Consider the following 12,265-nt stretch of genomic DNA (forward strand, 5'->3'; position numbering starts at 1 on the left):
AAACAAAAAAAAACCCTGAGATCAGAGCTGTAAGAACCTGATGATTTGCTTGCCTGCTTGGGAAATGTCTTTCTGTGAAAGATGGGAGCCCACTCTCACAGTGATTCATACCCACCTTCGTATTTGTGTTTGCATTCCAGAGGCAGTATCTGAAAGCAGTAATCTGAAAATGGACACTGTGAAAGATGACAAAGATCTCTGTGTGGTTAAAATTATCATCTTCTAAACTTTAGAACCGTCATGTTTCATTTCTAACCTACAGTGCCAGCTCACTGCCCGGAGACGTAAATATTTTACACTATAATTGAATCACTTCCTCTGCATTGTGTTGACATAATATTTCATCTCTTTTTAGACTTGATACTAGCAACAGTAATGGAATCATTAATTAATACTCCCAATAAGATTTGATTTATGTTTTTTCACCTTTGGAGTAAATAAATAATAGCTTTTCATCATCATTATCTTATTATCATTAATCTAATCTCTGTATAATTTACTAAATTATTAATAAAATACTATCTTCTTAAAGATATTTGAGTGAAGAATATGTGGGAAAAATGGAAAAGAACAAGTAATAAATATATATATAGGGGAAGAAGATTTTCAGCATCTGAAAATGCTCTATACATGAAATAAATTAATTAACTCACTTATAAGTTTGAAAAGGGTGATCCCTGAATGTAAAGATTCTGGAAATGGTGAAACCCATAAAATGAAATGATGATTAAATACATGTAAGAATAAGAAATATTCTGGTTCCCCTTCTGGTTATTTTTAAGTTCAAAGCAGGAATGACATCCCCAGAGCTATTTTCTTAAATGTTTTTTATATAGATGCTCTCATCATTTTCTTCTTTACATTAATAGAAGTAACAAAAGAAATGTAAAAGGCAATAAAGCTGAGCTTCGACAACAGACCCTGAGTTTTACTGAACTTAACACAGAAGAAACATGAGGGATCATCAATGGATCAATAAATAAACATCCATCTCTTCACTGGTCTCCTGTGTAGAAAATGATGTTGTTTCATAGACAGCTCACGCAGCAGATGGGCAGTAGGTAATCACAGATACGGGGTGAGACAGTAAAATAAAGAATTCACTGCCGTGGAAGCAAATCTTAGGAGGAAACTACTCCCTTAAGGGGCTGCAAGGTGAGTTGCAGCAAAGGAAAAAATGCAGGCAATATGCCATGAATCGCATAGTTTTTATGAAAATAGTGCAGGAAAGAGGGAATTAGATTCGAGGTCAAGTGGTTCTCTCTTTTCCCCAGATCTATGAATTATTCTGCAGTAGGTTACAGTGGTCTGAAGGGTTGCCTGAAAACCATCAAGAAACATCAGATGCATAGCTAGAACTTTATGCTATAACATTTGTGGTGTTTAAAGATTGGGAATACCTAAAGAAGACCAAAGCTGGCTAGTGTAATATCTGCACCTTCTCATTTTGCCTGTGTTATTCATTTCTAAGAGAAGGAAGCAAAAAAAGCGGTTTGCATGGTGTTCCATGCAGGTACCAGAGGCTGTCAGTGCTGAGAAGCCTGCCTTAGCCATTGGTTCTCCAGGCACAAGGAGGCCTGGGAAGTCCAGATGGCCACCAAGGTGAGGAGGGACCTGCCCTGGCCTGCCTGGGGCAGAGATGGCTCACATGTGGCTTCCCAAGGGGCTATGGCATTGGCGGCAAGTTTCTGCCTCTGCCAGTGCGGCCCTGCTTCTGCACGTGGGCGCTGAGAGTCAGTGACTTCTGCCCTCGCCTTTCTCAGGGGGTTCCTTACTTACCAACAGCCATAAAAAGCAAACCCTACCAAGAGTTCATGACCGCTTGGGTGGTTTGAGGGCGGGTAAGTAAAACATACTCTAACTGTTCACCTAGCAACTGAAGGCAGGGAGGAGACCACCTCTGTGGTTTTGGTGTAGTGATGGCTGCCAGCAAGGCCAGTGCTGACAGGACTCGGCCAAGTGTGCATGTGCACGTGGCGTCGGAAATGTAGCCAAAGGGTCAAAGCTTGAACTTCATAAATGGCAAATGCTTTGTGAGCACTACTTGTGGCCAAAGCCACTCCTCTGAACCCAGAGCCAAACTCCTTCCCCATGCTGCATGCATATAATAATGATTAAATATCCCCGAAATTCACATAAAGCACACTTCTGTGAACTCCATCCCTGTAGTTTTGCCAGGACAGTGAAACTACACGAGTCCCTCAGTGACAGAGCCTGCTCTTTCCCTACATTTGTGCTTCATTACAGAGAGTTCTCTTCAGATTATTCCCATAGACTTATTACAGGAACAGAGGAGGCCAAAGTGTTTTTTGCTATGGGAGTGTTTCTTCAGTTCATACTATTAGCTCCAACTCCTTCAGCTGCAATCAAATTATGTGCAGAGTGAGTTGGAATGCAAAATCTTTGAGTCAGTTTCTCACATTTATTGGTTGCAAAGAAAGAGCAAATAAGTGAATATCCATAAGATTTAAACCACAAAAACGTGTCTAGGCATTAGACTCTAAGCACCAGAACAGCAACAGCAAAAACGTGACATCATGAATGAGCATAATAACTCAGATGTATTAGTACTTAAAGCAAGTAAAAAAAAGTAAATAAAATAACTAACTGTGAATGGCTTTCCATGTTTGCCAGAAGGAACTTGTGTAGTGTGTGACTTTTATGAGTAAAGTCTGGATGTTTCATATGCTCTCAAGGACCTTTTCCAAAAAAATTGCATTCTTTTGTTCTGATTCCACAACTAATGGCAACAATGTGTATAAATTGAATTTACTGGAGAAAGTAACTGATTTATAGTTCTGTAGTTGAACAAAACTGTTTCAGTAGCTTCTTAGCCCTAGTTGCTGTGACTCATATTGCAGGGTATGTGGCTTAACTTTTCTTTTTTAATAACGAAAGCATTCTGGCTGTCATGTCACAGAGGAAAGCCCAGAACCTTAGAAAACATCTAAATTCATGGCAGAAAGTAAAGAGAGGGAAAGCAGAGACAAAAGCTGGCAAAAAGAAAGGCATGTATGATTATACAAACACCTAATTTGCAGGTGGAGGATCAGACCTACCCTAGCCTCCTTTGATCATAGGAATAGTACTGCTATACGTGGAGTTAGCAATATGTGTGGGTATGATTAAACTACATATTTGAACACCATATTCTGTGTACCTGCCTTTAATACACGCATACACCCTTCTGGAACAAAGCAGTCTTTTTGATAGAGTTAGGGCCCTCTCATCTTCCAGCTGCTGCAGAGACCCAAGGAACATTTTGAGAGAGGGAAGCAAGCTGTGCATCTGAAGTGCTTTGAAGTATGCTGTTTCTTATGCAGTTACACCTGTAGTTGAGTGCTCCCACCCACCAAAGCTGTCTCTTTGCACAGCTGCACTGTTAGGCACCTTGACCATGTAAGCAAACGCTATACTGTACAATCACAGCCAAATCTATCCCCAACCAAATGCATTCAGTGTGGTTTGCCAAAGAATTTGCAAGTCTCATGGTACTCTCTGCTCTTCAGAGGACAACAGTCTTATGCCAAAGCCCATGTCTATATTTAGGCTCGTAGCCCTTGGGAAACCATCATGTATGCCATCCCTGCATGTTTACTGCTTGAAAAACTATTTCTTTCTTTAAAAGCAATGAAAGCAAAGGTTAGGAAATGAATATTTGTAGTTAACATAACAGATCTGTTTTCTTTTCATGATTTTGTCAGTTTACCTGCTTGCTGTTACAACACAGTACAATGTTCTCTGGTGCTGTATACCAAACAATAGCTGCAGGGACACAAGCTCTTTTACAGAGACTTATTTTTTCAATAGCTTTAAACACGAGAAGCCAAAACAGCCCCTTAAAAACTAAATCTCTTTTGCTTCAGGCACTGGCCTTGTAAGAGGTAAATGAGGTCAAGAAGATGATGTGATGTGAGTTTAACAAGGCAGAACCTGGCAGCATAACTCGTAAGCCTGAATCACCGAGTGCTGCTGTATCCTTGGCCTGGATGCAAACTTTACAAGGAAAAAAATCAAGGGTTTTGTATACTAGGAAAATAAAAAAAAAATTAAAAAGAAACACTATTTAAAAATAGGTCAATGTGCAGTGTGCAATTCATAATGCATGGTACCTGAAGTACTTCTCAAGGCTTGTCCATGATTGTGAAAGGAAGAAAGAACTGTATTGGGAACAAGAGCTTATTCTTGCTGCATTTCCTGGGATAAAGTCCTGCAGTTTAGCTTTGTCCCTGTGTCACATGAGAACATAATGCTGAAAACGATGGGAATCCACTGAAAGGTCAGAACCATGGGAAACAGAAGGGACATCAAATCATTATTTTGAAAAAATGTGGAGCCTATTTCTTTTGCAATCAACATGCAAAAATATCCATCTCTTATCATTGTTGTGAAAACAGGGAAGCTGTGCTTTCTTTGAATTAGTAGGCATTTAGACAGGCATGAGGTTCACAGCTAAGAAAGTACAGGTAGAAATGTGAGATGTAATTTCTCCATTTCCTATCATTGCAGTTGCTCTGCAATTGCTGTGGGCAATCAGATAGCTATCATTTTTGTGCAGGCTGATGTTTTGGGAAGGGGGTTATGCTCATACAAATGTGAATAATCACATTTTAAAAATCTGTTCATTCGGAGAGCATTTGCTGTCCAAATACCTTACATATGAGTCATGAGGATTACTAAGGACACAACTCAGGATGCCAAGTTAAATACAGAAAAGTTAGGAAGTGATAGAAAAGAAGTAAAGAACCTTGTGTGTGTGTGTGTGTGTGTGTGTGGAGGGGGGATGGGGCTGGTTTTTTTTTTTTATGTATATGCAATAAAAATAATCTTAAATGCTATTTTTTTTCCACAGATATTCATAGAATCATGGAATCACAGAATTAAAAATTGCCCAGTTCCAATTTCTCTGTCATGGGCAGGGACACCTCCCACTAGATCAGGTTACCAAAAGCCCACCCAGCCTGACATTGAACACTTTCAGGGATGGGGCATTCACAGCTTCTCTGAGTAACGTATCTCAGTGCGTCACCACCCTCATAGGGAAGAATTTCTTCCTCATATCTAAATTTCTTCCAAATTCCAAGATACAGACACCACAAGAGCTCAAAATGCCCTTGTTATCTTATATCATATATCCATTTCTGCTTAGAGATGTGTTTTTCTTTTGCAGGTCAGATTCTCGGCATTTCTGAGCTACATCTGCAGGAAGGAGGTTACAATTCTCACCATATGGAGTGATCCAGAAGCTGGAGAGTTTATGGCCTTATCTTATAAGCAATAAATCTCATTTTTCATGACAGTGGCACAGGTATCCCAGTCACACCTGCATCCCATGCATTTGCAGGACAGGATCCCAACACCTGCACAGAGGTATAGTACAAATGCAAAACCCCTTTGCCCAAGGATGGAGGGTTGCAGGTGTAATTGGAGCTCAGCTCACCTGGAGCACTCAGGAGCCACCATGAAGAGATCCACTCTGCTTCCTGTAAAAGTGGCTAAGCCTTTCGTTTTGAGCTTTATTCACAGGAAAGGTTGTTTTAAACATTTATTCATGGTATGTAAACAGTTGAACAGCAGCAGTTCTTCATGACAGAACATGTGATTTCAGTTTAGCATAAACCTAAATAGCTGTTTCCCAAAAAAAGACATCCACTAAGACTTTTTGATACCAACTAGGGTATTTTTTTGCTTGCATGCTGTTACCATATAAATCCTAGGCCATCTAAATGTTTAGAAGTGCTGTCTGCCAAAGGGAGGGCTTGCAAAGGTCTGCTGGCTGACAAGAGATGTACCTAAATCTTCTCCATTTGTTTTATAGCTACTGTTAAAATGTGTAAGATTTGTACTGATCCAATACATGGAAAGCTACAATGCAGGCTTCTGACATAGCTTCTGAAGATTTACAACAAACAAATCTTTTGCCAAAGGTAACTCTTCTAGGTAAAGTTTTAGCAGAGGAAAAAAAAAAAAAAAAAAAAGGAGGTTTCTTATTTTCTGTACTTCAAGTGGTCAAATGTTGGCTTTCCTTTTTTTCCCTATGGGAAGTGTGCTAACAGATAGTTTTAAATACATCCTATTTTACTCAAGTATCAGATAAAAACCAAAAAGAAGTACATTAAGCACTGTGTATTTTATGGCTAGTTCAGAAGGAAAATGTTATGAATTATGTATATTCCTTAAAAAAAAATCATTCCTATTCCAGTTATCCACATGGGATGACCTTTTTGTTGAAATAAGGCCAAAATCTGATCTGCACTTTTCCCCTACTTTTCAGCAAAGCCTGGTGTCAGTATTGCAAAAGAGAAAGTGGTGGGAGAAAAGTTAAACGCTTCTCCCAAAGTCATATTAAAAACCTGGTAATGGAATCAGAAGTTGAATGAGCATTATCTGATTTCCTGAGAGCCTTAGGTACAAATATACTGCTTCGCCCATATTTTGCTTTTTCTCCTCTTTTATGTTTGACACCTCAGGCAGTACATTTCTACAGCCTTTCTTTCTTAATCCTCAGGAGCTTTACGGAGTCACAATAACAGGACACACACTGTATCAGATATCTGTCCTGTATGAAATAACAATAGCTGTGCTCACACAGAGCTCAGAGCTAGGTCAGAATAAATGAGCACTGTGTCCAAGGCTCAGCTATTTTCTGTTTGATGTAAAATGTTCAGCTATATGCTAATGGGTAATCAAATCTCAAAACACAGAATACAAAGAATGACAACACAATTTACAAAAAAACCAAAACTTTAGTATTTATTAGGGCTTTTTCTCCTCTTGTGGCTTTTCAGCAGACAATCAGCTAACTGGATTTATTAGAAGCAGCCATTCTCAAATATCTCACAAGCCACTAAGAATAAAGGAACTGGAAAGATTTTAGCCACGAGACAAGTAGAAAGGATCTCATTTTGAACCTTGTCTTTCTAACCTAATGTGACAGCATGACAATCTCCTTGACCTAGGTGTACAGGTGAAAGGAGCAGAAGAATTAGCTTGTAATTCAACATGGCAATTAAGGATGTACTCAGTGTCATTACAGAATTGGGAATGTTTAGCTCAGGTACTTGAAGTCCTTTACAGTTTGGCTGCCCAAATTGTCCCTGTGGTTGTCAGTGAATACAACCATTCTCCAGTATGAGACCTCAGCTGGAGTTTTGCCACACCAGACAGAGAGCATTTGTCCTCCTGAACTTAGTAACATGTGGTGAAGTTGAGGGCCTGATCCAAAGGGACTCCTAACAGCTCTCGTATGATTCATAAACTTTGAGTGTTTCCTCAGCCAAAGGCAATCTGGGCACTGTAGGTTTAGTAGGTCAAGTCAAGAAACAGACAAAAGTCTCAGAAATGTCACAGAAAAGTCATGTTGGACTGATTCTAGAGCTATCTTCTCGGGAGCCATCATGGACCAATTAAAGGTCAGCCAGGGGATCAGGCCCAGTCAACATGGGTTTACAAATAGTAGATCCTGTCTGACAAACCTGAGTTCATTCTATGACAAGGTGACCCACTTAGTGGATGAGAGTAAGGCTGTTGATGTGGTCTACCTGGACTTCAGTAAGGCCTTTTCACCGTCCCCCTCAACATTCTTGTGGAGAAGCTGGCTGCCCATGGTTTGGGTGGGTATACGCTCCGCTGGGTGAAATGCTGGCTGGATGGCTGGGCCCAAAGATTTGTGGTCAATGGAGGTAAATCCAGCTGGCGGCCGGTCATGAGCGTTGTGCCCCAGGGCTCAGTACTAGGGCCACTTCTATTTAACATCTTTATTAAAGATCTTGATGAGGGGATTGAGTGCACCCTCAGTAAGTTGCAGATGACACCAAGTTGGGAGGGAGTAATGGTCTGCCTGAGGGGAGAAGGTCACTACAGAGGGATCTGGATAGATTGGATCGATGGGCCAAGGTTAACTTTATGAGTTTCAACAGGGCCAAGTGTCAGGACCTGTATTTTGGTCACAACAACCCCAGGCAACCCTACAGACTTGGGAAGAGTGGCTGGAAAGCTGCCTGATAGAAAGGGACTTTGGTGTATTGATGGACAGTCAGCTGAATACGAGCCAGCAGTATGCCCAGGTGACCAAGAATGCCAATGGCATCCTGGCTTGTATCAGGAATGGCGTGGTGAGCAGGACTAGGGAAGTCATCTTGCCCATGTATTTGGCATTGGTGAGGCCTCACCTCAAGCACTGTGTTCACTTTTGGGCACCTCAGTACAGAAGGGACAATGAGGTGCTGGAGGAGGACCTAAGAAGGGCACAAGGCTTGTGAAGGGCTTGGAGAATATGCCTTACGAGGAGAGAATGAATTTACTGGGGTTGTTCAGTCTGGGGAAAAGAAGGCTGAGAGGAGACCTTATTGCTCTCTTCCAGTATCTGAAAGGTGACTGCAGCAAGAGCGGGGCTGGTCTCACTGGTGACAGGATGAGGGGAAATGGCCTCAAGTTGCGCCAGAAGAGATTTAGGTTGGATATTGGGAAACACTTCTTTACAGAAAGGGTTGTTAAGCACTGGAATAGGCTCTCCAGGGAGATGGCTGAGTCATCATCCCTGGATGTGTTTAAAAACTGGATGTGGTGCTCAGGGACATGATTTAGCAGAGCGTTGTTAGAGTACTATGGTTAGGTCATGGTCATGATCCTTAAGGCCTTTTCCAACCTGAGTGATTCTATGATTCTATGATCTACCATGGTTGATTTGCTCCTTGAAATTTATAATCCATAGCACCAACTAACAGCATCATTAGTCAAACATCCGCAGGCCTATCACTTTCAGTGCGCTTCTTAATAAAATAAAACTGCTCAGACCAAACCGTTTTTACCACTGTTTCATCTTTTGTTCTTCCACTTTGGCAGAGCAGATTTCTGTTAGGATAGAGATGAGTGCCAATCCTTCAGCTCCACAAGACATTGCTACTTCAACTTATTCTTTATGTATAATCGCAGTTTCCCTGCATTAGCTTGTAATTGCAGCCTAGAATGTAAGACTGCATCCATTTCAACTTCCTTTTTTGTTGTTGTTGTTAAGTTTTTGTCTTGAATTTTTCAGGTTCATTTGCTCTGAATAGAAAAGTAGCTGAAGCTTTTTGAAGCTCTGTGTGCATTTTAGGTTGAAATAGAAGAAAATCGTCAGCTTTATCCAAAGATTTTTTCAGATCTCTAAACAACACATGGCACATGGCTTCTTTCCTGAATTATTTTCCTCTCCTTTTAAAACAAAAATTGTCTGGGCTCATTTTAATAGAGGCAGACAAAGACTCTGTACTTTATATAGGGTGCTTCATCCTTGCAGTCTCAGAGCACTTTATAAATAGATAGACATCAAAGAAGAAAAAGAGTGCTCAAGGGCAGAAGCATCACACCATGGCTCTTATTAAGGTAGTAAACCATCCTTTGCTTAAAGGGACCATCCTTATATCTTCATTTGTTAATAGGGTTGTTGTCTCCTCCAGTTTACTTCATCTGTCACGGGAATAAGAGAAGAGCTGAAGCAATCAGTGAATGCTTTACACAGTAGAAGTAAGTGATTTGACTTGATTAATCTGGTTTTCACTGTAGAATTCCATGATGAGATTCATTGAACAACAACAACACAAAGAGCCAGAAAGTTCTCAACTGAAAAAAATCCCCGGTCTCTCAGCCAAAGTCTGCTCAGAAGTACAAATTATAACTGTGGCGTCATCACTGAGGTTTTGCAAACTGTATGTCCAAACAGGATTTTCTACCTGATATTCTCATTTTAGCTACATTATTATGTAAAATTTAAATTTCTAGATTTGATAACCTTATCCCAGTTTAGGCAAAATCTAATATTCCTCCTACTATTTACTACTATAGTAGTAAATCTATCGTGTAATTGCTGTAATTCTCAAAGCATGCTTTTCTGAATAACTCCTCTTCCAAAAAACAAATTCCTTCCCCTAAGTGACAAGGTACTGTAGTTCACCAGCACACACCCATTTAAAAAGCTGCAAAGAAATCCTCAAAGATAAGATAGCAGAGGAGCGTGGATATGCACTTTGTAATTACTCTCACTGGAAAGTGTTCTCAATCACAGCTTCACCATCTGCACTCCAAAAATGTGTCTTGTTTAGTTGATATCCACAGGTAACTGCGACTGTGATCCAACAAAAATGTATCTATCAAAACCAGTATTAAATGTGCTCAGTAACTAAGCAAGCATCTTTCCATTTAAAAAGTGATTGTTAAAACTTATAGTAAAATATTAGGCTGTTATTGCTTAAAATTCAGCAATGCTGGTGTAGTGGGAATGGCAGCATGAAGCGCTTGTTCTTCCCATGCAGTGGGAGGGTGCAGCCCGGGCCCTCTCACCAGGAAGGAGAGCAGCCCAGCCAAGAGCTGCAAGCTATATTTTTGTGGCTGCAAGCTCAGTATTCTGTGGAGTTTCATTTACATTCTCTTTTTTTTTGCAGCAGCAGCAACAAAAAAGGAAATGCTAGCTAGAACTAACCCAAACTTTGCTGCTATTTAATTTCAGTGCAGAACAATTTGATCAAAATCATCCAATTTCCCCAAAACCTGTGTTGTATTTGCTGTGCTGATGTTAACACTGCGTACAGAAGGGACTTGTGGGCAGAGAGGAGATTTTTTACTTGCACGCTTAGATCAAAGTCCTTATCAAGAGCAGACCTCAACATCAGCCAGACATGCCACATATGAGGTCTCATGACCTCATCCAATATGCTGTGGAGAATGGATGCTCCATCTACACAGGGGAGATTCCTACCTATATCTCAGGAGCTTAACACTGAGCAGGTCCTTCCCACAGCATGGGTTGCCTGTCCAGGGCTGTACAACAATACAACAGTTTTGTTTTGTTTTTTTTAATTTCTTTGAAAATCATCTGACCACAAACGTTACGTAAGGAGCTTTGTAAGAAGTCTGAGTAAATTTACCCTCAATCCACTGCTTTAGCAAGAAAACAAATATTTGTGGCCACATCTGAAAAACGCATAAAAGTCCTATAATCTTCTGCAAAGCCCAAACGGCACTTTGCTAGCAGCTTTGCTGCCTTAGAAAGCAGCTGACTAGGGCTGTCTCAGAGCAAATATTTGAGGCTTGGTAAGAATCTGCCACTCTCCCCTGGCTTCCCGGCTGGCATGTTTGCTCTGAGGAAGTTTGCTGATTGTAAGGGCAGCACACAAATGTCTCAGGATAAGATCTCACTTGGGCTCTACACAGGATCCAGCTTCTGCTTCCCCAGATAGTTAAGAAAAATCATGTTTTTTCTTCTGCTGGGTTTGTGTATCTGATATCTGGTTGCTAATTCTATTACAAACATAAACGGAATCTTTACATCAGGATGTTTGCTTAACTGTGAGAACATGAGGAGCTCGAATACACAAGAATAAAGTGATAGAAGGGCAAGGTAAAAATTATAGCAAGGCTACTACACTGCGTTTTATTGGCAACAATCTCAATTGAAAACAAAGAAACAAGCAAACATTGTGTGATTCTGAACTCTATCAAAGGCTATACAAGGAATACTAACTTTAAAGCCAGGGTTCTCCAGTAATAATTAGTGAAATCTAATCAATCACACGGTAGGACAAAAGCTAATGGCCTTAAGTTGGCACGAGGGGAGGTTCAGGTTGGATATTAGGAAAAATTTCTTCTCAGAAAGAGCGGTGAGGTGTTGGAACAGGCTGGTGGAGTCACTGTCCCTGAGGTGTTCTAGAAGCATAGCTTGGTACTGAGGGACATGGTCTAGAGCAATCACAGGCTGATGGTCAGGCTAGATGATCTTGGTGACTCTGCACGTAGCAGGGGGGTTGAAACTAGATGATCATTGTGGTCCTTTTCAACGCAGGTCATTCTTTGATTCTATGATCTTACTGGTCTTTCCAACCTTACTGATTCAATTACTGCCGGCTTAGTAATGCAAGTTAATGACCTGGTCCATAAACCATGCAGTGTCACATGACACTATGAGGATTAGCAAAGGTTCTTGGGTTTTTGCTTGTTTTTGTGTTTTTCTTTAATAAACTTTATAGCATGTATTAGAAGTACAGTCACCTACTCCACAGCATCAAAAGTTGTTTCTTGATTTACACTGACAAATTAAGTGTAATGAAATTTGCCAATGCAAATACCAAATGATATTTTTAATACAGAATGTGTAATTATAGTTCAACAATAAAACTTGCTACAGCCCACTGCAGGACAGCTTACCAGCACACACTTAGCAATATTAGTGTTAAAAATCAATAGGAAAAATGGGAAAACATGTAAATATAATTTGAAAGTACTCCCAAAC

The sequence above is a fragment of the Meleagris gallopavo genome, chromosome 1 (genome assembly GCF_000146605.3).
Source record: "Meleagris gallopavo isolate NT-WF06-2002-E0010 breed Aviagen turkey brand Nicholas breeding stock chromosome 1, Turkey_5.1, whole genome shotgun sequence".
Taxonomy (NCBI): Eukaryota; Metazoa; Chordata; class Aves; order Galliformes; family Phasianidae; genus Meleagris; species Meleagris gallopavo.